Below are 23,827 nucleotides of genomic sequence, written 5' to 3'. Positions count from 1 at the left end.
AATCACCAGCTTGTGTGATTCGATTGAGGACCTGTTCCTTTTATAATACCGCAACTCTGAGATACATTTCTAGTGAAAATAATAAGTTTATATCAAAGATTCGAGATTCAAGAGATAATGAGTAAGGATAGTGGAAATAAAAGGGCGACACATAAAACAAAATCAATCAAATAAAGAATATCAATAAATGTTTAATCTTCTACAAGAAAGGAGATTAATAGTGGGGTGCCCCAAGTATCTGTAGCTGTAATAGTGTTGTTTAATATAACTATTCATTATAATTATTAATGATTTGGAAAAGAGGATGAACAATAAGGTGGCAACAAAAATAGTCAGGTCTAAAGAAGACGATGTGGAGCACCAATGGAACTTAACAAACAAATAATTCAAACAAGTTGATCAGATTCACTGTTGACAAAGGAAAGGAAATGTACATTGGAAAGAATAATCTAAACTACTCATACACATTGCTGGTTTCTAAATTAACTGTAACCATTAGGAGCATAAAAACATGAGAACTACAATATAAAATGGCACCTGTGGTCCCTTTACTCCAGTGTCCTGTCTTCAGTAGCCTGTACCAAATATTTCAGAGGAAGATACAAAAAATTATGAAATGGGCAGTTAGGGAATAATGTGCCCATAGAGAGAGTTTCTTTCTACCCCACATCAGTTAGAGATGAGGAGTGAAGTTTTATATCCTTTTTCAAACTCATTTTGTTTTTTACTTCTTACTATTGTAACTCTAGATGGTATGGTTTTGTTATCCATATAAATTTCCAACTGTTTCTTCAAATCTTGCTAAATTCTTGGCTCCAATATCTTGTGACAATGAGTTCCATAGGCTAGTTGTGCATTGTGTGAAAAAGTATTTCCTTTTTCACTTTTAGTTCTCCTGCTTTACATTTCATTAAATGCCCACTTGTTCTTGTAATATTAGAAAGGATTAATAAAAGTACCTGATCTACCATCCTCATAAAATTTATTATTTTATATACTTTTATTGTGTCCCCTGTTATTTACCTCCTCAGTAAAGTAAACAATCCCAATCTTTTCAGTATCTCTTTTCCAGGCCTCTAATAATTCTTGTTACACATTTCATATAGATTCATAGATCCCAAGACCGGAAAGGACCAATGTAATCATCTTGTCTGACTTCCTGTATAACACAGGCCATATAACTTCCCCAAAATAATTCCTAGAGCACAGCTTTTAGAAAAACATCCAATCTTGATTTAAAAATTGTCAGTGATGGAGAATCCAACATGATCCTTGGTAAGTTGTTCCAAAAATTTATTAGTCTCACTGTTAAAAATGTGTGCCTTATTTCCAGTCTGAATTTGTCTAGATACAACCTTGAGCCACTGGCCCTTTTTATACCTTTCTCTGGTAGATTGAAGAGCCCATTATTAAATATCTGTTCTCCACATAGGTACTTATAGACTGTAATCAAGTTGCCCCTTAACCTTCTCTTTTTAAAACTAAATAGACTGAGTTCCTTGAATCTATCACTATAAGGCATGTTGTTAAATCTTTTAATCATTTTTATGGCTCTTCTCTGAACTCTAATTTAACAACATCCTTCTTGAATTGTGGACATCAGAACTGGACACAGAACTCCAGCAGCAACTGCACTAGTGCCAAATACAGAAGTGAAATAACCTCTCTATTACTACTCAATATTCCCCTGTTTATGCAGCTAAGGATGACATTATCCCTTTTGGCCACAGAGTCACATTGGGAGCTCAAGTAGATTTTGCACCGCAACACCCAAAACATTTTCAGGGTCACTGCTTCCCAGGATAAACTCCCCAGTTGTGTAAGGCCTGCATTCTTTGTTCCCTTACATTTAGGTATATTACAATAACAATTTTTTGCTTGTGCCCAGCTTACCAAGCGAACCAGTTCACTAGGTATCAGTAACCTGTCCTCTTCATTATTTACCACTCCTCCAAGTTTTATATCATATGCAAACCTTATCAGTGATGATTTTGTGTTTTCTTCAGATCATTGATAAAAACATTATATAGTATTCTCTGATCCCAAGAACCGATCCCAGCAGGATCTCACTAGATACACACCTGTTCAATAATGATTCCCCATTTACAGTTACATTTTGAGACGCAGCCAGCTTTTAATCCATTTCATGTGTGCCAGGTTAATTTTATAGCTTTTGAGTTTTTTAATCAAAATGTCACCAAGTCAAATGTCTTACAAAAGGCAAATATGAACACTATTCCCTTCATCAACTAAACTTGTAATTTCATCAAAAAAATCAACTTAGTTTGGCAGGTTCTCTTTTCTGTAAACCCATGCTGATTGGCATGAATTATATTACCCTCTTTTAATTCTTTATTGAGTCGCATATCAACCACTCCATTATCTTGCCCGGGATAGATGTCAGACTATAATTACCTGGACCACTACACATTATCTTTTTAAATATTGGCACAACATTAGCTGCTCATCTCATTCTCCATTTCTTTCTCTTAGCCTGTTTCTGATCCATACCAATTCTTTGGTTCTCACACTAGGACTATTTAGGCCTTGTATGCAGTGTGTTTTGATCTACCCTGCTTTGAAATGGGAGTAGGTAACTTTTTGCACACAGCAGGAGGGTTCATAAAGACAGTTAGTGCATGGCAGGCTAGTGCAAGGTAGATTTACACCCTAGCTTGTGCGGTGGAAAATTAACCACACATTGCGTTTGGATCAGAACGAAGCCTGATGTCCGTTTATTCAAGCATGCACATACAGGGAGAGTCAGCCGAAGCTACTCTCCACAAACAGAAAATACAGGGGTTTGTATAGCTGAAAACCACAATTTGTTAAGCACATTTCCTTTACCAGCATTTTCCCTTATTTGGCATATAGTGCAAGCTTTAACAGCAGCTTTTCTTATTTGGAATATAGCAAAACAAGCTTTTCCTGTTATTGACAGGTTGTTCTTTGCGGTTAATGGGTCTTTCCTAATTTCTAGCTGTTAGGGTTACATTTCTTAAGCTGTGCTGTTGCAATTACCTTACAATGGAATTTTCCTGACTCTCTTCTTATGCTTCATATACACAGTCAGCTTGACCAAAGTTTTAGGCCTACTTGGGAAGTTTAGGCCTACTTGGGTCAAGTGGATTTTTCCTCCACATTCCCCCGTTTTGGTGTCTTTTGTGGTACCACTAATTGGGCCTAAACTTCCATAGCCATGAGCCTGTTAATTTCCTCCTTTTCATTCTCCTGTTCTTCTGCCCAAATGGTGTAATATGTTTCATTTACAATCATTAGTGCCACCTGCTTTCTTGAATTGAGGTTGGCAGGTCTAGGGCTGGATAGGCAATGATAAATACATCTATTACCGCAACAATAACATAACCCTATGCTAAGCAGCAGTAAAAGCAACAATATTCCCATGGTGATAATATGATATGGTTAGGATTGTGGTATAGCTTTAGTCACAAAACACAATACATCAGTCTGGGTACACAAAGTAGACATTCTATAGGCAGTATAAAAGGCATTCTTTTCTGCTTGATATACATTTTGGAGCATGTGAATTTGTCCCTGTAATTCAGAAATTTTCTGAACCTCTGGTAGGATTGAGAGCAAATTTTGGAATCGGTCAGGTAATAAAGTAGTCCAGTTAAAGGCTATTTGGAAACTAAGGGCTAATTGTAGAATTTTATCCACAGGCCAATAAATGATATGATTGCCTGCGGCTGTGGTGAGATTAAAAAGTACATCATTCAAGGTGGTGATCTCAACATGCACACAGCTGTTATAAGCTTGAAAAGTAGGTGTCTGTCAGGGTAGTCCCATGTCCCATACCCTCCCAACAGATGTTGTCATGAACAGTGACAACCTCTCCTGGGTTTAGTTCACGTACACACTGAAGTTGGGGGGGTTCTAACGGCCAGGGTGTCCATTGATTTCCTATTCCTATCCAGATATTGGGCGTTATTTTAGGAGCACTCACTATAAATTGGTTATGCCTACCAGGTGGTTTAAAGTTCCCAAATGTCTCGGTGAATTTATCCAATCCCACATGCATCCTCCCCACGGACCTGGTAGGATTTCGTAGGTGGGAGCCCATACCCCTCCGACAGGCCTGTATGCTTGGAACACTGGGAACGTCTGCATTTCCACTCAGAAAATCTCCAAGTATGCCTCCACTGCCACAGATCAGATGGAACTCCCGAGGTGACTATAAGGACAGAGGGCCATGCCTGATGTTCAAGATCCCTCTGAATGGCCGTGAGCTGATCATTTAGAAAATCCTGAACCCCCAAACAAGCCTGATCCCACTGCAATGCCTTTCCAGTATTAGTGATACCCAGTACCATCTCTGTTAACAGCTTTTGGGTCATTGAACTGAGGGCGAAGATGAAGTATAAATTCACCAACACTAGCCTGAACCTGTGCTAGCTGTGCTCTAGTAATAAAGCCTGTGGCTTTTTTCAACTGTCCCAATTTTTCCTCATTTTGCTGACCTTTATGGATATTCCAGATTGCAGCTACGCTATTTGCACCATCCCATAGGTGTCCAGCCAAGTCTCTCTTCTTTCTAGGAGACAAACAGGCCCCCTGCTGTGCTAGCCTGATGGCAGCTCCCTTTGAACAATTAGGATATATGGAGGTAACCTGAAAGCTAGATAAAGGTAGCATAAATTTTACAGTCCCGAGTGTAGCATTAATTACAGTCCATCGAAATACCAACCCATCTCTTTTTGATGAAGCATTCTACCACATTTGATGGCTGAACACTCTTATATGTTTTTTAGAGGCCACAGCATCAATAGCATAGGATGGGGTGTACTACAATATGGTGCAGTTTAAATTATTAGTTATTGGGACAATTTCAGTACAGGTAATTTTTTCAGCAGCAGAACAGACTTTTGGGGTATTTGTTTGATTTTTTACCAGTTGGGTGACCAAATAACAGTAAGGGCCCTTTTTATCTATCATGCTACAAACTCTGGGAATGGCCATCATATCTGTTACACTATGGGCCCCATCAATTTCAATTTCTGACTTTTGGGGCTCAGTAGCAGTGATATCATATATTTCTATTTCTACCAACCCACCAGTTCTCCACTCAGTCATTCGCTCATATGAACAGTCCTGAACCTTAAAAAACAATTTCTCCAAGCAAAATTTCCATAAATTACTTAATTGTGAAGGTTTTGGCCATTGGGTTTCATTTAAATAGAAGGTATCATCTACATTTGGGTAGGTTGGGGGGGGATGGTGAGGTCAATGGAGGAAGGGATGGTGGGGGTGATGGTTGTGGTAGCAAGGTGTTTTTCGTATTCATTGTCTGGGAGCCAATTAGGGAGAGCAGTACATCCCCAGGGTACTTGCCCAACAGCGCAATTTGCCGCCCCCAGGAGAAACCCGAAATACCAAGTGGTACCACAATCCCAAGCAAAGCGTCCACAACTCCCTCCTTGCCAGCATACAATATTTCGTCTCTTCCACCAGGGCCAGTTATCAATGACTTTTGTGGTCAGGAATTCTTGTAGCTTGGCTCCAGCAGAGTGGATGTTCCTCTTCCTTTCTTGGAACATCCATGGTTTAATAGCATACAAGACGGAGGTTACTGGTACTGCACCCGGTCTTTTAAAGGGTTTTTTTCATTGGTGGATTGCTGGTGGATTGTCCATCCAAAAGAACATAACAGTATCATGAAAATTCAGCAATAGTAGCAAAAACATAGTTACACATACGAACCAGATAGAAGGCATCAGCCATTTTCACACCATGGCTGATTCCTTTACTCTGACCATGGGGTTGGTCATGGCAGCCAAGTGGACTTGGCACTTAGAGGAGAGGAAAGAGATCAGGAACAGTCAGCATGGATTCACAAAGGGCAAGTCATGCCTGACTAATCTAATTACCTTCTATGATGAGATAACTGGCTCTGTGGATGAAGGGAAAACAGTGGACGTGTTGTTCCTTGACTTTAGCAAAGCTTTTGACACGGTCTCCCACAGTATTCTTGCAAGCAAATTAAAGAAGTATGGGCTGCATGAATGGACTATAAGGTGGATAGAAAGTTGGCTAGATTGTCGGGCTCAACGGGTAGTGATCAATGGCTCCATGTCTAGTTGGCAGCCGGTATCGAGTGGAGTGCCCCAAGGGTCGGTCCTGAGGCCGGTTTTGTTCAATATCTTCATAAATGATCTGGAGGATGGTGTGGATTGCACCCTCAGCAAGTTTGCAGATGACACTAAACTGGGAGGAGAGGTAAATAAGCTGGAGGGTAGGGATAGGATACAGAGGGACCTAGACAAATTGGAGGATTGGGCCAAAAGAAATCTGATGAAGTTCAACAAGGACAAGTGCAGAGTCCTGCACTTAGGACGGAAGAATCCAATGCACCGCTACAGACTAGGGACCGAATGGCTCGGCACCAGTTCTGCAGAAAAGGACCTAGGGGTTACAGTGGACGAGAAGCTGGATATGAGTCAACAGTGTGCCGTTGTTGCCAAGAAGGCCAATGGCATTTTGGGCTGTATAAGTAGGGGCATTGCCAGCAGATCGAGGGACGTGATCGTTCCCCTCTATTCGACATTGGTGAGGCCTCATCTGGAGTACTGTGTCCAGTTTTGGGCCCCACACTACAAGAAGGATGTGGAAAAATTGGAAAGAGTCCAGCGGAGGGCAACAAAAATTATTAGGGGACTGGAACACATGACTTATGAGGAGAGGCTGAGGGAATTGGGGATGTTTAGTCTATGGAAGAGAAGAATGAGGGGCAATTTGATAGCTGCTTTCAACTATCTGAAAGGGGGTTCCAAAGAGGATGGCTCTAGACTGTTCTCAGTGGTAGCAGATGACAGAACAAAGAGTAATGGTCTCAAGTTGCAGTGGGGGAGATTTAGGTTGGATATCAGGAAAAACTTTTTCACTAGGAGGGTGGTGAAACACTGGTATGCGTTACCTAGGGAGGTGGTGGAATCGCCTTCCTTTAGATAAGCTATTACCAACAGAAGAGTGGGTTTGTGTGTGTGGGGCGGGGGGGAGAAAACCTGGATTTGTGCTGGAAATGGCCCACCTTGATTATCATACACATTGTAAGGAGAGTGATCACTTTACATAAGCTATTACCAGCAGGAGAGTGGGGTGGGGGGAGAGAAAACCTTTTATAGTGATAAACACGCATTTTTTCATGATTTGTGTGTATAAAAACAAACATCTTCTGTATTTTCCACAGTATGCATCCAATGAAGTGAGCTGTAGCTCACGAAAGCTTATGCTCCAATAAATTGGTTAGTCTTTAAGGTGCCACAAGTACTCCTTTTCTTTCTCCTTCCTTAGAAGTTCTTAAGGTCAGGCTTGACATAGCCCTGGATGGGATGATTTAATTGGGGGTTGGTCCTGCTTTGAGCAGGGGGTTGGACTAGATGACCTCCTGAGGTCCCTTCCAACCCTGATATTCTATGATTTTATGGACTTCTAAAGGCCTTATTTTGGCCTTTAGTTTCCAGTGTCCTGCTTACCAGCAGGCTGACGCCTCAGCTGGCTATAAAGGTGAATCACTGGAGGTATCAGTTTCTTTTTCTGAGGTTGTATCTAGGTTCCCTTTTGCGGTTTGAAGTGGAGTTGTTGTCACAGTTACTCTGGTTGTTTTCAGGAACCGGATGTGTCAGCTGGAAATCCCCAGCATCTGGGTCCAGAGATGGCATTGTTTTCTTACAGTGGGAGGTGTGAACCCAGCTGATGAGTCCCCTGCACCTGACTGCAGTATGGGTGGTCAGTAGGATCTGGTAGGGGCCCTTCCAGCGAGGTTCTAAAGAAGTATTTCTCTGATATACCTTAACATATACCCAGTCTCCAGGCTGAAGAGGATGCCACAGTGTGTCAGCTGGTTCCACCAGGGCACTTTGGACCTGTGAGTGGATAGGCCTAATGCAACAAATGAACATCTGATAGCATGTTATAACAGTATCATCGTTTAGTTGCAGGTCCAATTGGCAAGGGAGTGGGGGAGGGGATGCTGGCATACGGATAGGTCTGGCCATAAGGATTTCATATGGGGACAGGCCATGATTGCGTGCAGGTGTGCTCCTTATGTACATGAGAGCAAGGGGTAAGGCATCAGGCCATTTAAGGCCAGTTTCAGCACAGATCTTAGAGATTTTGTTCTTTAGTTCCCCATTTTTGCTTTCAATCGCCCCTGCACTCTGAGGGTGATGAGCACAAAGCAAGTGTTGGGTGATGTTAAGAGCCTTGCAAATCTGTTGCATGATTTGACCTGTGAAATGGGTACCTCAGTCACTGTTAAAAGAAAGAGGTAGACCAAACTGGGGAATAAAATCCTTTAACAATTTTTTTTGCTATGGTGAGGGAATCGGCCTTGGCACAGGGTAGGCCTCTACCCATCCAGAATACATACAGACACAAACAAGAACATATTCATAAGAACAACACTTTGCCATATTGATAAAATCGATTTGGATATTTACAAAAGGTCCCCATGGTGTGGGGTGCACAGCGGGTTTTGTCCGAACTGGTCTGCCACTATTGTGGACTAGGCAGATCGGACAAGAATTGCAGTACTTCTGTGCCATAATGGAGAAATTTGGGGCATACCAATGATGCAGTACTGAGGCGATCATCCCCCCTTGCCCACATGTGCCAATCCATGGGACACATGAGCGAGAGAGGGGAGTACAGCCTTGGGCGCCACCAAGCGGCCATCTGGGGAGCACCACAACGCATCTGGATGCACGGAACATCCTTCCTGCCTCCATCTGTTCTTCTCTGGCTCTGGGGGTCGAATCTTGCGTAAGAGCTAAACCGTGGAGAGAGGCAGGCATGGAGGGGAACTGTGAACTGAAGAAAATTAAATTAAATGGAGCAGGAGACCCAGAAAGGACCACCTGCCTGGCAGTAGCATCTGCCAGTGCATTTCCTCTGGTGACATCATCATAAGGTTTCAGGTAAGCAGTACATTTTACAATGGCAATGGCAGAAGGGAGTTGGAGGGTAGAGAGAAGAGCATCAACAAAAGGCCCATTACTAATCTTTGCCCCCCGAAGTAAGAAATCCTCAGTGCTTCCAAAGTTGCCCATAATCATGAACCACCCCAAAGGCATATCGAGAGTCTGTGTAGATGGTAACAGACTTGTCCTTAGCTAAAGTGCAAGGACGGGTAAGGGCAACAAGTTCTGTGACTTGGGCAGAGTGTGCTTCCAGGAGGGAGTGCGCCTCCAGAGGCTCGTGTTGGGAACAAATGGCATAGCCGGCCACGAGCAGGCCTGCGGGATTTCTGAGGCATGACCCATCTACATAGAATAGTAGATCAGGATTATGAAGTGGGATATCCTTTAGATCAATTCTAGGATTGGAGAGTTCTGCTGTCTCAGCTAAACAGTTGTGAGGTTCTCCCTCAGCTGCCGTGGGAAGTAGGGAAGCAGGTTAAGGACAGAACAGTGAGTAAGAGTTACATTTGAAGTATTTAAAATCAGCATTTCATACTTAGTCAGTCTAGAGTTAGAGAGGTGCTGGGTTCTGCTTTTCAGAAGCAGCGTGGTCATGGCATGCGGGACTGCAACACATAAGGGGGAACCCAGAATGAGAGTAGCAGAAGCCTCCACAAGGGAAGCGGCAAGGAGGGAGTCCAGCTGCTAGAAGGTCCAAAGGTGAGCTATAATATGCTATGCAATATCATCTGTCACCATGAGTTTGGGTAAGGACCCCCAAGGCTATTCTCATGGCAGTAGAGAGTGAAGGGCTTCTGGTAGTCAGGTAGGCCCAAGGCGGGGGACCTGGTAAGGGCTTCCTTAATCTTAGTAAATGCTTCCTCAGCTTTTGGGGTCAATGGAAGGGGTTCAGGGACCTTATCAAGGGTTAATTCTTGCAGGGGCCTAACAATAGCTGTATACCCAAGGATCCACTGTCGGCAATACCCGGCCATACCTAGGAAGCCGCACATTTGTTTCTTAGTGGTTGGTTTAGGGACCTGGAGGATGGCTTGTATTCACGCAGAAGACAAGCGTCCCTCTCCAGCTGAAATATTATGTCCCAGATAATGGACCTTGGGCAGACAGAGCTGCAGTTTAGACTTGGAGGCTTTATCACCTTTCTCAGCTAGAGCTTCCAATAGCATAAGGGAATCAGTTTTAGAGGCCTCCAAAGACAGCGATGCCAATAGCAGGTCATCTACGTATGGGACCAGAGTGGACCCCATTTTGAATTCAGTATCATCCAGATCCCTCTTGAGGATCTGAGAGAACAAGTTGGGCAATTCAGTCTAACCTTGGGGTAACCTGGTCCAAGTGTATTGACACCCGTGGTAGGTGAAAGCAAACAGATATTGACTGTTTTTGTGAACAGGGATAGAGAAGAAAGCTGAGCAGAGGTCAAAAACTGTGAAATAAGCGGCAAAAGGGGGGATATAGGAGAGGATAAGAGCAGGGTTTGGGACAATTGGGTAGCTAGGGAGAACAGCAACATTGACAGCGCAGAGATCCTGGACAAAGTGCCAAGTCTGCTTGCCAGGTTTCCTTACAGGTAAAATGGGGGTGTTACATTCACTGACTGTAGGAATAATAACTCCTTGTTGAATTAGGGAGGTAATTACTGGGCAGATTCCCTCCTCTGCCTCCCTTGAGAGGGGGTACTGCTGAACTCTAGGGAGGGGCTTTGTTGGATCCAGGCAAATTTGAACTGGTCGGGCAGTCCTGATGCACTCAACCTGGTTGGCGTGCTCGGCCCACAAACAGGGGGGAACCTTGGCCAGCAATTCCTGTTGCAACAAGGAAGGGCTGGGGTCAGTTTCCCCTTCTGGGACACCTAACTGCAGGACTCCCAGGACCTCATTTTGACTAGGGTCAGGGACATCCAAATACACACCGTCTGGGGTGCAATAAATTGCACAATTTAATTTGCACAGCAAGTCTCTTCCCAAAAGGTTAACAGGTGAGCAGGGGCTGAGGAGCAAAGTATGGTGCTCAGACAGAGGACCGATAGAGACAGTCAGAGGTGAAGAGACGGGATGGGAAATAGAAGTGTTGCTCACTTCTACTGCATTTACTATTTCTGAGGTTACTGGAAGGGAAGGGAAGTTGCCCGCACAGAGGGTAGACCACGAGGCGCCGGTATCTAGCAGGCAAGAGGTAGGGGTGCCATTAATTATACAGTTTACATATGGTCCCGTCTGGTTTAAAGGGACAAGTGGAGGGATGATGTCACCCATCTCCTGGCTATCCTAATGGCTTTGAGTGCATAAGGGAACAGGGGAAGAATATTGCAGTGAAACGGCAGGGTTAGTTGGTCAGTTGAAGCGATTGGGACAATCACTTTTCCAATGGCCCATCATTGTTTTGCCCCTGGCTAGGGAGACAGTGGGGACCTCTGTTGGGGCTCCCTCCTTTCCCCCTTAATGGGTGGTGGCTGTGGGGTTTTTGTATGTTCTGGATCTGGAGGGCCATTAATTTAGTTCTGATGTCATCCTTTTTCTTTTCTAACTGATAGTAGTAATGCTGGGTGGCTGCCAAAATTTCACTGGGGTTTTTTCCTTCCCAATCCATGATACCAATTTTTAAATGGTTTCCTAATTGTGGATTGAGTATCTGAACAAAAGCAGTCGCTATGGCTTGTTTGGCATCTACCTCTGCATTATTTATGCCAGAGTATCTCTCAAAAATTTGCTTAAGGCGCTGCATGTAATCAGCAGGGTTTTCTCCTGTATTTTGTCTACAAGCACTGATTTTAGTCCAGTCTGCCTTTCTTGGGCAGATTTTAAGGACCACATCCAACAGATTGTTCCTGTCTGTGTTTAAGTCCCGATCATGGCCTTGGTTGTCATCGGGCCATTTTGCCTCATGTAAGAGGCAATTTAATATTTCTCTGGGCAGGACTCCCCTCAGGAGCTGATTTAGATCTGCCCAGTTGGGGTTGTAACATCTTATGACTGTTCTTAATTCTTCTTGGAATTTTACAGGGTCTTCCCTTATTTTAGGGAATTTTTCAACCAAATTATACAAATCCATGGGAGACCATGGTGCATGAACAGTATCCAGGGTCACCTGGCCTTTCCCATCTAAACTGGAGCCTGGAAGTTGGCACAAGGGGAATGATGCCTCATGATTGGAAAACAGGGACTGAGGGCTGGGCACGGGGGTCCCCGGGATTGTAAAATTCTTTGTTGCCTAGTATTCCATGCCAGTGGTCTGGATGGGCTTTCTGTGCAGTCCAGGGGCGACTCAGGGGAAGGGGATGAAGTGAATGCTGTTATTGGCGTTACGACTTGTATTAGAGGTCCTGGGTAGTGGAGTCAGCCTCCAGTTGGTAGTCTGGTGGGGGTGTGCAGGATTTACTGGTCTCACTATTTGTTCCGCCCGGGGTAGATGGACCTGCAAGAATGATCTCCCCATCCCATTCACCTTGGGTGGATGGTCCTGCACCCGGCTGTCTAGGTGGTGTAGGGGCAGCTGGTTGCCTACATTCTAAGTATAAATCTATAAGATCTTCGGATGGGGCCGAGGGAGTTTTGTGGAGAAGCCTTGAAGAATAAAGGGGTATTTGCTGGCCAGCCGGGGTTTGGGGAAGAGTTAATTTCTCCTTTGCCTCTTTTAATTGTATTTTAAGTTTCTCCTGGGAGTCCTTGAGACTCCTCATTTGAGATTCACGGCGCCATTTTTCTGTTTCCCCATACCAATCGAAATATGCATCAAACTGACCTTGTCTGACATTATTGGCAAGAAGTGCACCTCTGGGGTGCGCAATCTTGTCAAGGTCGAAACTTCCCTCTAAGGGACACTGTAATTTTGGATCATCCCTGGTATACCAATTCCATTTCTTTAGAAACTTGCAAGTGAAAGGACTATAATTTGCGTACATGTAGTACGCCGGTGTGCCTTTTGGTGGGATGGTGATCCTTTTTGACTCACCAGCCCACATCTGTACCTGACGAGAGGGGAATCCTCTTGGATCCCCCGGCCCCCAGTACGTAGCACAATTCACTCATCACACTCACACAGGGAAGGTTCGGTTTAGGGTCTCCTTACAGCCCCCTTTCAGCAAAGAGCATCAGCTAGAGCCATGTAATCTGTTCATAGATATTAAGATCAGAAGGGACCATTATGATCATCTAGTCTGACCTCCTGCACAATGCAGGCCACAGAATCTCACCCACTCACTCCTGCAATAAACCTCTCACCTATGTCTGAGCTATTGAAGTCCTCAAATCATGGATGTGGAAAAAGCTAATGTACTCAATGCTTTTTTTGCCTCTGTTTTCACTAACAAGGTCAGCTCCCAGACTGCTGCGCTGGGCATCACAAAATGGGGAAGAGATGGCCAGCCCTCTGTGGAGATAGAGGTGGTTAGGGACTATTTAGAAAAGCTGGACGTGCACAAGTCCATGGGGCCGGACGAGTTGCATCCGAGAGTGCTGAAGGAATTGGCGGCTGTGATTGCAGAGCCATTGGCCATTATCTTTGAAAACTCGTGGCGAACGGGGGAAGTCCCGGATGACTGGAAAAAGGCTAATGTAGTGCCAATCTTTAAAAAAGGGAAGAAGGAGGATCCTGGGAACTACAGGCCAGTCAGCCTCACCTCAGTCCCTGGAAAAATCATGGAGCAGGTCCTCAAAGAATCAATCCTGAAGCACTTGCATGAGAGGAAAGTGATCAGGAACAGCCAGCATGGATTCACCAAGGGAAGGTCATGCCTGACTAATCTAATCGCCTTTTATGATGAGATTACTGGTTCTGTGGATGAAGGGAAAGCAGTGGATGTATTGTTTCTTGACTTTAGCAAAGCTTTTGACACGGTCTCCCACAGTATTCTTGTCAGCAAGTTAAGGAAGTATGGGCTGGATGAATGCACTATAAGGTGGGTAGAAAGTTGGCTAGATTGTCGGGCTCAATGGGTAGTGATCAATGGCTCCATGTCTAGTTGGCAGCCGGTGTCAAGTGGAGTGCCCCAAGGGTCGGTCCAGAGGCCGGTTTTGTTCAATATCTTCATAAATGATCTGGAGGATGGTGTGGATTGCACTCTCAGCAAATTTGCGGATGATACTAAACTGGGAGGAGTGGTAGATACGCTGGAGGGGAGGGATAGGATACAGAAGGACCTAGACAAATTGGAGGATTGGGCCAAAAGAAATCTGATGAGGTTCAATAAGGATAAGTGCAGGGTCCTGCACTTAGGACGGAAGAACCCAATGCACAGCTACAGACTAGGGACCGAATGGCTAGGCAGCAGTTCTGTGGAAAAGGACCTAGGGGTGACAGTGGACGAGAAGCTGGATATGAGTCAGCAGTGTGCCATTGTTGCCAAGAAGGCCAATGGCATTTTGGGATGTATAAGTAGGGGCATAGCGAGCAGATCGAGGGACGTGATCGTTCCCCTCTATTCGACATTGGTGAGGCCTCATCTGGAGTACTGTGTCCAGTTTTGGGCCCCACACTTCAAGAAGGATGTGGATAAATTGGAGAGAGTCCAGCGAAGGGCAACAAAAATGATTAGGGGTCTGGAACACATGACTTATGAGGAGAGGCTGAGGGCGCTGGGATTGTTTAGCCTGCAGAAGAGAAGAATGAGGGGGGATTTGATAGCTGCTTTCAACTACCTGAAAGGGGGTTCCAAAGAGGATGGCTCTAGACTGTTCTCAATGGTAGCAGATGACAGAACAAGGAGTAATGGTCTCAAGTTGCAGTGGGGGAGGTTTAGATTGGATATTAGGAAAAACTTTTTCACTAAGAGGGTGGTGAAACACTGGAATGCGTTACCTAGGGAGGTGGTAGAATCTCCTTCCTTAGAGGTTTTTAAGGTCAGGCTTGACAAAGCTCTGGCTGGGATGATTTAACTGGGAATTGGTCCTGCTTCGAGCAGGGGGTTGGACTAGATGACCTTCTGGCGTCCCTTCCAACCCTGATATTCTATTCTATGATTCTATGGTTTAAAGACTTCAAGGTGCAGAGAATCCTTCAGCAAGTGGCCTGTGCCCCACGCTGCAGAGGAAGGCGAAAAACCCCAGGGCCCCTTCCAATCTGCCCTGGAGGAAAATTCCTTCCCAACCCCAAATATGGTGATCAGCTGAACCCTGAGCATGTGGGCAAGACTCACCAGCCAGACACCCAGGAAAGAATTCTCTGTAGTAACTCAGATCCCACCCCATCTAACATCCCATCACATTGGACCTATTTACCATGAATAGTTAAAGATCAATCAATTGCCAAAATCATGTTATCCCATCATACCATCTCCTCCATAAACTTATCAAGTTTAATCTTGAAGCCAGATAGGGTTTTGCCCCCACTGCTTCCCTTGGAAGGCTATTCCAGAACTTCACTCCTCTGATGGTGAGAAACCTTTGTCTAATTTCAAGTCTAAACTTCCTGATGGCCAATTTATATCCATTTGTTCTTGTGTCCACATTGGTACTGAATTTAAATAATTCCTCTCCCTCTCTGGTAAATATATCAGTCCCTCTGATATATTTATAGAGAGCCATCATATCTCCCCTCAGCCTTCTTTTGGTTAGGCTAAACAAGCCAAGCTCCTTGAGTCTCCTTTCATAAGACAGGTTTTCCATTCCTCGGATCATCCTAGTAGCCCTTCTCTGTACCTGTTCCAGTTTGAATTCATCCTTCTTGAACATGGGAGACCAGAACTGCACTCAGTATTCCAGATGAGGTTGCACCAGTGCCTTGTATAACAGTACTAAAACCTCCTTATCTCTACTGGAAATACCTCTCCTGATGCATCCCAAGACTGCATTAGCTTTTTTTACAGCCACATCATATTGGCGGCTCATAGTCATCCTGTGGTTAACCAATACTCCAAGGTCCTTCTCCTCCTCCGTTACTTCTAATTGATGCATCCCCAGCTTATAACTAAAATTCTTGTTACTAATCCCTAAATGCATGACCTTATACTTCTCACTATTAAATTTCATCCTATTATTATTACTCCGGTTTACAAGGTCATCCAGATCCTCCTGTATGGTATCCCTGTCCTTCCCTAAATTGTCAATACCTCTTAGCTTTGTATCATCCACAGACCTTATTAGCACACTCCCACTTTTTGTGCCGAGGTCAGTAATAAAAAGATTAAATAAGATTGGTCCCAAAACCAATCCCTGAGGAACTCCACTGGTAACCTCCCTCCAGCCTGACAGTTCACCTTTCAGTCTCCCCTTTAACCAATTCCTTATCCACCTTTCAATTTTCATATTGATCCCCATCTTTTCCAATTTAACTAATAATTCCCCATGTGGCACCGTATCAAATGCCTTACTGAAATCTAGGTAAATTAGATCCACTGCATTTCCTTTGTCTAAAAAATCTGTTATTTTCTCAAAGAAGGAGATCAGGTTGGTTTGGCACGATCTACCTTTTGTAAAACCATGTTGTATTTTGTCCCATTGACCTCAATGTCCTTCACTCCTTTCTCCTTCAAAATTTTTTCCAAGAGCTTGCATACTACAGATGTCAAACTAACAGGCTTATGGTTACCCGGATCACCTTTTTTCTCTTTCTTAAAAATAGGAACTATGTTAGCAATTCTCCAGTCATACGGTACAACCCCCGAGTTTACAGATTCATTAAAATTTTTTGCTAATGGGCTTGCAATTTCGGGTGCCAATTCCTTTAATATTCTTGGATGAAGATTATCTGGGCCCCCCAATTTAGTCCTATTAAGCTGTTCGAGTTTCATTTCTACCTCAGATATGGTAATATCTACCTCCATATCCTCATTCCCATTTGTCATGCTACCATTATCCCTAAGATCCTCATTAACCTCACTAAAGACTGAGGCAAAGTATTTGTTTAGATATCGGGCCATGCCTAGATTATCCTTAACTTCCACTCCATCCTCAGTGTTTAGTGGTCCCACTTCTTCTTTCTTTGTTTTCTTCTTATTTATATGGCTATAGAACCTTTTACTACTGGCTTTAATTCCCTTTGCAAGGTCCAACTCTACATGGCTTTTGGCCTTTCTCACCTTATCCCTACAGGTTCTGACCTCAATAAGGCAGCTTTCCTTGCTAATCCCTCCCATCTTCCACTGCCTGTATGCTTTCTGCTTTTTCTTAATCACCTCTCTGAGATGCTTGCTCATCCAGCTTGGTCTACAACTCCTGCCTATGAATTTTTTCCCATTTCTTGGGATGCAGGCTTCCGATAGCTTCTGCAGCTTTGACCTAAAGTAATCCCAGGCCTCCTCCACCTTCAGATCCATAAGTTCTTCAGTCCAATCCACTTCCCTAATTAATTTCCCTAATTTTTGAAAGTCAGTCCTTTTGAAATCAAAAACCCTTGTCTCAGATTTATTTTTGTTTATCCTTCCGTTCAGTTTGAACTGAATTAGCCCATGATCACTGGAACCAAGGTTGTCCCCTACAACCATTTCTTCTATGAGGTCCTCACTACTCACCAAACCAAATCTAAAATGGCATCCTCTCTTGTCTGTTCAGCAACTACTTGATGAAGGAATCCATCAGTTCTCGCATCTAGGAAAATCTGAGCCCTATTATTATTACTAGCACTTGTCCTCCAGTCTACATCTGGGAAGTTAAAGTCTCCCATGATCACACAGTTTCCAGTAGTACTTACTTCATTAAAAACATTAAAGAGGGCTCTATCCATATCCCAATTAGATCCCGGCGGTCTATAGCACACCCCAAGCACTATCACAGGGGAGGTTCTAGTAATTTTCTTCCCCAATATGATTTTTGCCCAAACAGACTCTGTCTTATCCATTCCATCACTTCTTATTTCTTTACATTCTACCTCATCATTGATATACAATGCTACTCCACCACCTTTACCTTTATTTCTGTCTTTCCTAAACAGCACATACCCTTCAATACCTGTAGTCCAGTCATGACTACTATTCCACCATGTTTCTATTATCCTTATAATATCCGGTTTCACTTCCTCCACCAGTAGCTCTAGTTCCTCCATTTTGTTACCTAGGCTCTTCGCATTAATGTACAAACATCTTAATTTTTGCTGTTTGGCCTCACTCACATTCTTTACCCAGTTAGGCACAGACATTCTACAGCCAGTATGACCTATTAGACTGGTATCCACACTGCCCTTCCTCCTTATGTCCATTCTCCTACCCACAGCTGTATCCTTTCTTACTTTGTTTTCTTCCTTCTCAATGCTAAAATCCGGCGTGGAGATTACCTGAACATCTCCCAACCATCTCCCCCAAATTCCTAGTTTAAAGCTCTCTTAATCAGTTGTGCCAGCTTCCGTCCTAGAAGTCTATTTCCTTCCCTACTCAGATGAAGTCCATCCCAAGAGAACAGTCCTCTGTCCATGAATGCCTCCCAGTGGCCATACATCCCAAAGCCCTCCTTATAGCACCACTGCCTGAGCCATCTGTTGATAGTCATAATCTTGTCACACCTTTGTTGCCCTTCTCTAGGAACAGGCAGAATCCCACTGAAGATCACCTGAGCCTCGATTTCCTTAAGCGTATTCCCCAGCCTGGCATAGTCTCCCTTGATACGTTCCAGCAAGAATCTATCGATATCATTTGTTCCCACATGAAGGATGATCAGTGGATCCTTTCCCCCTCCCTTTAGGATCCTCTTCAACCTCAGGTCCACATCCAGTATCTTAGCACCTGGAAGACAGCACACCCTTCTATTCTCTGGATCAGCTTTGGTTACAGGCCTGTCCATTTTTCTCAGTAAGGAGTCCCGATCACCTAGACCTGCCTTTTCCTCGTGATGGTGCAATTCTCCAGTCTATCCCCTGTTCCCTCTGGCTGCAAGTTCTTTCCATTCCTATTCTCCCTTGTAATCCTCTTCAACCCATCCTGTATCCTCCTGGGGCTCATATTTGGTGTAGCCTCCATTTACTCTTCCCCCTTTCCTATAGGACTAGCCACTCTTCTCTTCTTCCTTGCCCTTCCACCTTCAGTGACCACCTGCTGAGCCCCTTCTTCATTTTCCAACTCCGCAAAACTGTTCTTGAGCTCTATTTCTCCTTCACTAGGCCGTCTTTTCCTCTACCTTGTTCTCTTCATCACATGCTTCCACTGTCCATTTTCTTCACCCAGCAGTCTCCCCTCAGAGTTCTTTGGTCCTGCTTCCATCTGCAAGTCTTTTCCCTTCAGCCTCCTCATGTCTTTGCTCCATAATCCGCTCAAACCCCCTTCTAAACTCAACCAGACTTTCCATCTGCATCTCCAAACCTCGGATCTTTTCTTCCATCAGCTCTATCAGACGGCACTTCATGCAGACAAAACTCTTTCCAGGTACCCCCTCCAGGATCATGTACATACCGCACCTTCCACATCCAGTCATCTTCATTGTGTCTTCCACTACATGGGTCACTCCCACTGCTGCCTCTGTATCTGTCATAGCCTTCCCACCTAAATCCTGTTAGTCTGGGAAACACAAACCAAACCAAACCAAAACACCAGCACCCACAGCAAAAACAAACCCCAAACAAGCACCGCACAAACTCCCCTTTCAAACTCCCCTGTTTGCTGGCTCCTGTGCCAATCATAGAATCATAGAATCATAGAATATAAGGGTTGGAAGGGACCCCAGAAGGTCATCTAGTCCAACCCCCTGCTCGAAGCAGGACCAATTCCCAGTTAAATCATCCCAGCCAGGGCTTTGTCAAGCCTGACCTTAAAAACCTCTAAGGAAGGAGATTCTACCACCTCCCTAGGTAACGCATTCCAGTGTTTCACCACCCTCTTAGTGAAAAAGTTTTTCCTAATATCCAATCTAAACCTCCCCCACTGCAGCTTGAGACCATTACTCCTCGTTCTGTCATCTGATAATTCTGTCATCTATGATTCTATGATTCTAATCTAGCTAGGTATGTGTTAGATTATGATTTCTTTAAATGGCTGAGAAAAGAACTGTGCTGAATAGAATGACTATTCCTGTCTGTGTGTCTTTTTTGTCTTAAGGTTTTGCCTAGAGGGATTCTCTATGTTTTGAATCTAATTACCCTGTAAGGTATCTACCATCCTGATTTTACAGAGGTGATTTCTTTACTTCTATTAAAAGTCTTCTTGTAAGAAAACTGAATGTTTTTTCATTGTTCTAAGATCCAAGGGTTTGGGTCTGTGGTCACCTATGCAAATTGGTGAGGATTTTTACCAAACCTTCCCCAGGAAGTGAGGTGCACTGGTTGGGAGGATTTTTGGGGGGAACGTGTCCAAACTACGTTTCCCAGTAAACCCAGTTAAAGTTTGGTGGTGGCAGTGGAAATTCCAAGGACAAAGGGTAAAACTAATTTGTACCTTGGGGAAGTTTTAACCTAAGCTGGTAAAAGTAAGCTTAGGATGTTTTCATGCAGGTCCCCACATCTGTACCCTAGAGTTCAGAGTGGGGAAGGAACCTTGACAGTCCCGCCTCCTAATCAGGACTCAGCTTCTTTCCCAGCACAAAGCCCCTACAAGCCTCTACACATACAAATAATACAAATACAAAACCAAATACAAATACCTTCTCCTCCAACAGAACTCCCACTGTTGCTTCAGGCAAGGTGATCAGACCAGTCAGTGGTTTGTCAAACCGCCTTTGGGCGGTAACTAGACACAGGGGAGGAAAGAGGGTATGGAAACAGACTGTCTGAGGACAGGAAGGATGGTATCACGCACTCCTAGACTCAGACAGGCCCCTCGCCGGTCATGACATGGAGAGAGAAACTGCTGAGGTCAGGGCATTTATTGTGATGCCCACTAGGTGGAGTCACAGGGCTTGCTTTAGAGGCACCTCTGCTGTGCAGGGAGCTCTGGGCATCTTCCTGTGACTCACATTCACACCGGTCTTCCGACCTTACTCATTCATATTGGCACACAGAACCAGGTCTATCCATGACCTGCCCAGCCACCCTCTGTGGCCCTTCCTGGGAAAACTAAACCTGGATGGGACTCTTACCCACCCCAAGGGCATCAGGCGTGTCTGGCAGCAAAAAAGTCCAGATAGAGCGTACAACTCATCCAAGCCCAGAGCCTACGGATGGTCCTTCACCAGAAACCCAATACAGAGATTTCAAAAGGTCTCTTACCTTTTGGATGGGCCCAGGGTCTTGTCGGGAGCAGCTTGCGATCCTCCAGCTCTTGGCGGACGCCATCTATCCAAGTCACGGCACCAAGATTTGTTGTGGAAAATTAACCATGCGTTGTGTTTGGATCAGAACCAAGCCTGATGTCCGTTTATTCAAGCATGCACATACAGGGAGAGTCAGCCAAAGCTACTCTCCACAAACAGAAAATACAGGGGTTTGTATAGCTGAAAACCACAATTTGTTAAGCACATTTCCTTTACCAGCATTTTCCCTTATTTGGCATATAGTGCAAGCTTTAACAGCAGCTTTCCTTATTTGGAATATAGCAAAACAAGCTTTTCCTGTTATTGACAGGTTGTTCTTTGCGGTTAACGGGTCTTTCCTAATTTCTAGCTGTTAGGGTTACATTTCTTAAGCTGTGTTGTTGCAATTGCCTTACAATGGAATTTTCCTGACTCTCTTCTTATGCTCTATACACACAGTTAGCTTGACCAAAGTTTTAGGCCTACTTGGGAAGTTTAGGCCTACTTGGGTCCAGTGGATTTTTCCTCCACACTTGCTGTGCACTAACTTTGTATAGACAAGCTTTTTATTTTTTTAATAGCCTCGTATGAAAGACTTTGCAAAAGACCCTTTGACAATCCCAAAAGGAAAAATACCTGGGCATCACTCAACATGCAGCAGTAGTTCAAAACGCAAAATCACATTAGAACATATAATGAAGGGGACAGAAAATAATATTGCAAATATTGCAGTGTTTTAATGTAAATCAGTGGTACTCTGTGCCTGGAATACTGAATCCTTTCCTATCCCTACCTCCCATGACTCCACTCATGTGAAGTGCAAAATAGCCAGAAAGTCAATGTAACCACGTACATGGTTTAAAGTAAAGGGAATCTCTGTATTGTATAGGGCTAGTTATGCTGGCCTTAAGCCACTCATCTCCCAACCTTATCTCTTCCTCTCCAATTCCCAGCTTAGATCCATAACTAGGGGTATGGCTGAGGGAAAGCGTTTTTAGGATGGTGCACTCTGAGGTTCCTTGGCTGATGGAACAGCCTTTTGGAGGGTGTTGCAGCCAGGTGCAGCATAAAATAGTACTTAGGGTGGTCTAAATTGTGCTGTGAGCGAAAAAGGTCCCAAGGCAACCCAGGATGGAGCAGCCACCAGCAATGTTCCTGTAATGCCTGGGCCACCATCCTAGGTTGAGCTCTGGCTGAGAACCTCTCTCACCAGAACCTCAGGTGGTGAGTCTCACTGGAGATGCCAAAAGAACTCAAGATGGCTGCCTTAAGTAGGAAATACTCCTGTGCAGCCATCACATTGAGACTTTGGTGTACAGCCTGGTCTGTTTCTGTCAGGTAAGGAGCTATCAGGACTGCCCAGCTCTTCACTAGCCAATGGGCCACCATGGTGATATTCTCAATGTCACCAGGAATGTTTTGGGCTTGGTATCTGGTCCCATTTTTGTCAGTTTCAGAGAGAGGTTTGGAGATGGGTTGGGGATAGCCACGCCCAGCAGCAGATTAGATGGCATGTTTTGGAATTGCAGCACTGTCCCCGTCTGTTGCACCAGCGGTTGCTGCTGTTCTCTATATTAAGTAGTCAACACCCTAACAAGCTGTTACTGCTGCTGCTGTTCCTGAAGAGCCTGTTGTTGCATCGCTAGCTGCTGCAGTAACTGGGTTTCTTGTTGTTGTGACTGTTGTTGATCCTCCACGACCCTCTTTTACAACTTGTCAAGATCCATCTAGAAAACCCTCTTTCCTTTTTTTATTTTTAAATGTCTGAAGGCTTCCTTTAGGCCTGATAACCTGTTTCCCACATTCTTCACCAATTTTGTAGTGGGATGTCCAGCTGGCCTAATGATCAGGCAATGGCTCCACAGTTCTCTCAGTCCTGGTTATTCTAGAGAGGGTCCCAGCCAAGTTGTATGCAGCAGACCTCAATCCCTCCTGAGTTTCTCTCATTCCCCTTGAGAGTTCTGTCATACTGAAGGTACATGGGAGCAAGAAAGGGGGACCTAGGCCACCTCACACCACGAGGTCCTGACCCAGGGCCTGAGAGGAGTGTTACAATGTCTGGACCACTTGCTGGTCCACCCCAAGTTATTCTCCCCATTGGGTCAATTCCTATCATGCTGTGGTTCCTCTGTTTGGGCATGGTCACAGGCTCAGAAGTAGCCACTTAGTCTCTCTGTGGGACAGTGTCCTGTTCTGTACAGTCTCTTCACAGGCTCTTGTGAGCTTCCAACTCTCAAAAAGAGGGTGGGGAATCTGGATCACTGCTTCTAGAGTAGCCTTAGAAATTCTGCCACTCCTCTGACAGCTTCAGGAGTCAGCTTCATCTCCTAGTTCTGCCTGGTAGCTCCTTGCTCCCTTTCCCATGGGCTACAGATGCCCTTTTAAATTATCCCTCCACCTGGAGCATGCCCTGAAGCTGCTGAGCAATGGGGCAGCCCTAGCACAGTACTGCTCTGTGCATTGCCCTTGTTTAGTGTAGGGTCTGTAAACCCCATCACAGGCCCATTGTGTTCAATTCTGGTCACCCTACTCAGAAAGATATAGCAGAAACAAAGAAAGTTTAGAGATGGGCAACAAACATATTTAGAGGCATAGAAACAGTATTAATTTAATATCTCACATTCTTATTACCATAAGTGAAGACCTAGAATGAAAACCTGCTCTACTGAAGTCAATGACAAAAATCCCATTGACTTCACTGGGGCCCGGTTCTTCTTCAAGTGGTTGTCCCTGTGTGTATTCCACACATAGATATGCATGCACCTATCACTGGAAAATCTTGAAAGTCATGTCTGTTGTTCTGCA

At 44.4% G+C, this 23,827-nt stretch overlaps 1 long non-coding RNA gene across 1 annotated transcript in view; it reads right to left on the bottom strand.

Annotated features, from left to right (window-relative positions):
* Positions 1–215: 215 nt before the first annotated feature.
* Positions 216–23,827, bottom strand: part of LOC142071121 (uncharacterized) — a 79,569-nt gene continuing 55,957 nt past the window's right edge. Inside the window, exons 4-5 of the long non-coding RNA XR_012667104.1 lie at positions 21,000–21,185; positions 216–8,829 (exon numbers count right to left, since the gene is read on the bottom strand). This is a non-coding gene — a long non-coding RNA (uncharacterized LOC142071121). The remainder of the gene's footprint in view (positions 8,830–20,999; positions 21,186–23,827) is intronic.

Source organism: Caretta caretta, chromosome 2, assembly GCF_965140235.1.
Source record: "Caretta caretta isolate rCarCar2 chromosome 2, rCarCar1.hap1, whole genome shotgun sequence".
Lineage (NCBI taxonomy): Eukaryota > Metazoa > Chordata > Testudines > Cheloniidae > Caretta > Caretta caretta.
Note: the sequence above shows the minus strand (reverse complement) of the source record. Positions and strands in the feature narration are given on the sequence as shown.